At 41.8% G+C, this 4,117-nt stretch overlaps 1 pseudogene; it reads left to right on the forward strand.

The window, feature by feature from the left end:
- Positions 1-3,147: 3,147 nt before the first annotated feature.
- Positions 3,148-3,549, forward strand: LOC142443284 (DET1- and DDB1-associated protein 1-like; annotated as a pseudogene).
- Positions 3,550-4,117: the final 568 nt, after the last annotated feature.

Genomic DNA, 4,117 nt, shown 5'->3' on the forward strand with positions numbered 1-4,117 from the left:
CAAATTGGATTGTATTTTCCTTGGGATCATATTTTCTACCATCATTCCACATTTAAGAATATTGGGGGGTTAGTACACCTTGAGTATGACTGACCAAATCTAACTCCAAGCATCATTTATAACTATTGTATATAGGTTCACAGTGAATCAAAACTGACTACCAGTCACCTCACAATTATACAGCATAATGAAAACAACATCTGCTATATTAGTGGCTAGTGTTGCTGTAGCTGTATCAATGCACCTCCTTGAGGACTTTCAGAAGGAACTGTCTCCTCCATGGTCATTTCAGTAAACACATCATATCTTCAGAGTATCAGACTGTAGTATGAGGACACTGCCTCCTATGACTATGGAAGAAACAGTGAAAAATCACGTCCTGAAAAAGCCAGAAACCCAGGACAGAGGGAATGACTTTGACAATTTGTTTGCTGTCCCTTTTTTTGTTGTTTGTTTTCACTCAGTGGTTAAAGTTTTGTGGGGGGAAAAACAACATTTCATTTCCTGTGAAATATTTTCAGTTTGGGGCTGTTAATCAGCTCCACAAAATGGGAGGAAGCATTCTCTTTCACTCAAATCATACAATTAGGCCATAAGCGCAGTCACTGAGTCAATTCTAACTCATAGGAGCATTGTAGGGTCTGGATTGTAAATTATTTGGCGGCAGACCCTTTAATTATTCTTCCAAGAAGCTGGATTTCAGGTGGTCAATGCCCCACCCACCGTGCACCCAGGGTTTCTATATGCTCATAGCAATTAAACAAAACAAATCTAGTACTGTTTTAGTATCCATGGGGGTGATTTTGATTCACTGTGTCCCATTGTGCCCAGGGCAGAAATGCATTTCTATTTTAAAGGCTGAGACCTTTGAGAACTAATTCACTAAGCCTGACTTCCAAGGCCTTCTGGGTGAATCACCAGCCATTTGGTTCGCGTGCAGTGCTTAAGAACTTCTCTGAAGCTTGACTCATGTGCCCCCATTTTAGAATTTTGAAAATGCTGTCCAGGCCTCTTTCATCACTAAAGTATGTAACCTCTTTCTCCTCCACACCCAGTTTTGTCCCTTCACATTGTATTACTACCCAAATGTCAATATCCTCCTGTTCTAAGAATGTGCCCTTTGTCCCATACTCCATTCCACCCTACTTCACAAAGTTAAGAAGATTAACACTTATCTTAGCTTCCATAAACTGCTTTCTGAAAGGGAATGTTGAGTCCCAACCCTTCCCTGCTTATCCACTGAAAGATGTGTACTATCCTCAAGCCCTCCTGATTGCCAAACTGGCTGTGGTTTCTGTACTTCCCTTTCCTGCAGTTCCCCTCTCCCCACATGGTAAAATTATCCATTGGATATAAAGGGAGATAAGGGTCTTCCAGGACAAGGAAAGAATATGCTGCAAGGCACTCAACTTTGTGGAAGATACTGACTGACTCACTGTGGCCAAAGGATCAACCTCCACCAAGAACAAGCAGGAGACCACCATATAGCCCATCTCTACCCAGAAGCCAATGTGCCAGGAACAATTGCCAAGACAACAGGACTTCAGAGAAAAAGAAGACAAGTTAGAAACTCCCCACACAAACACAGCACACTAATATGAAGGGAGATAGGAGAACATTCAAAACACAAGACAGGGTATGACAACAATGAATTCACAGATTGTGATAATAACTCTGAAAACCAATGGACTCGATTCATACATTAAAAGAAAAAGACTGGAGAACTGGCTCAAAGGACATAATCTATCAAATCTATTGCCTGCAACAGACACATCTTAAGTGCACAGACAAAATAAACTAAGAACAAAGGGCTCGCGGAATGTATACCAGGATAATGGCACTTTAAAAAAAGCAGGGGTGGCAATCTTAATCTCAGACAACATGGACCTCCAGGTTCAAACCATTAAAAGAGACAAGAAGGAACACCACACAATGCTAAACCAAGAACGAGTTAGCATATTGAATATCTATGCGCCCAACAGTGGAGTGGCAAATTGCTTTAAAGAAACTACTAAAAAGATATAAAACTAAATCACGGATTCAATAATCATAGTAGTTGACTTTAACACTCCGCTATCAGAGAAAGACCGATTACTGGGAAAGAAGCTCAGCAAAGAGGCTATAGACCTAAACAATGCAATTAGGCCAAAAAAAATGTAATTACGCAACTGGGCCTGATAGACATTTATAGAGTTTTCCATCCAAACGCAAAAAAAAAAGAAAGAAAAGATTCTTCTCAAGCCCACATGGATCATTTTCAAGAATAGACCATATGCTGGGACACAAGTAAATCTTGAGTAAATTCAAACACAGATATTATTTAGACATCTTTCTCATGTCACCATGATATAAAGCTGGAGATTAATAAAAGGACGTCCAGAAAAGCAAGGGCAATCAAATGGAGGATGAAAAATAATCTACTGCGACATGAATGGGTACAGGCCCAGATAAGAGAGGATATTAGGAAGTTTCTAGAAATGTATGAGAACAAGAATATAAAAACCTATGGGATTCTACGAAGGCAGTTATCTGAGGTAGATTGATATCATTCAACACATATATGATAAAAAGAAGAGAGACTTATGACAGGCATGTTATCACCAAACCTCCAGCAACTAAAACAGAGTCAGCAGGACAACCCCTCCAATAGCAAAAGAAAAGAAATAATAAAAATCAGGGAAGAGTTAAACCAGTGGGAAGAGAAGAGAACAATGTAAAAAATAAATGCAGCTAAAAGCTGATTCTATGAAAGGATCGACAGAATTGACAGACCACTGGCGAATCGGACAAAGGACAGAAAGGAGCAAACATCAATAGCCAGGATGAGGGATGAAACAGGATTAATTACAACAGACCCCAATGAGATTAAAAGGACAATCACAAAGTACTATGAAGATCTGTATTCTAATAAATTCAGAAATGTGGAAGACATGGATAGCTACTTGAAAAAAGAGTCCCTCCCTAGATTATCTCAGACAGAGATCAAGAACCTCAACAAAGCCATAGCAAGAGAAACAGAAAGGGTCATCAAGAAGCTACCAACGAGTTACTGCGAGGCGGCGGCTGAGAAGGCGGCTGTGGTGGCACCTGCGGCGGTGGCGGCAGCAGCAGAGGAGGCGGCAGTGGCAGCAACAGCGGCTACAGAAGATGGCCCATTTTCTGAAAGGATTTCCCTTCTACAACAAAAGATATTTTTGCCGATTCCATGCTGACTCTGAGTGCAAAGCCTCGCTCAGCCTCTCCGGAGAGCAATGTTGGGTTGCCTACCTTGTTTCAGAGTGTGGGGACCCAGCTTCTTATCCGACTCTTCTTGGTCTCCCATAGAACAGACGCCCCTCAGTCTACCTGCCTACTCGGGAGTACCCATCTGAACAAATCATTGTGACTGAAAAAACCAATATCCTCCTGCGCTACCTGCACCAGCAATGGGACTAAAAGAACGCAGCCAAGAAGCGAGATCAGGAGCAAGTGGACCTGGAGGGTGAGAGCTCAGCTCCCCCCTGCAAGATCGCCTGGACCGACAGCCAGGACATGCACTAGGACACTTAAGACTCTCACTGCCCTCCCCCAAGTCTCCTGTCGTGTCTGCTCTGCATCGTGCATCTGCACCCGCCCCACCTGCCAGCCCACCCCACGCCATCCACACTGCGTCCACTCTCCTAGGAGCTGATGTATTTATTTTCCTCGAGTTTTTACTTATGCTGTAAAGTGTTCCCACCAATGGTTAAAGAGGACTTCAAACCCTGTAAAAAAAAAACACAAAAAAAAGAAGCTACCAACAAAAAAATTCTCTGGGCCAGATGGCTTCACAACAGAATTTTACCAAGAATTCCACTAAGAGTTGACTCTGATCCCCCATAAAGTATTCCAAAGCATAGAAAAGAATGACAAACTCCCAAACTTATTCTACGAAGCCAGCATAACTTTGATACCCAAACAGGGCAAAGAACCCACAGGTATAGAGAATTACAGACCAATATCTCTAATGAACACAGATGGAAAAATCCTTAACAAAATATTGGCTAATAGAATACAAAAGTATATAAACATATCATCTACCACAAACAGGTAAGATTCATCCCAGGGATGCAGGGATGGTTTAACATGTGAAAAACCA

The sequence above is a fragment of the Tenrec ecaudatus genome, chromosome 3 (genome assembly GCF_050624435.1).
Source record: "Tenrec ecaudatus isolate mTenEca1 chromosome 3, mTenEca1.hap1, whole genome shotgun sequence".
Classification (NCBI taxonomy): domain Eukaryota; kingdom Metazoa; phylum Chordata; class Mammalia; order Afrosoricida; family Tenrecidae; genus Tenrec; species Tenrec ecaudatus.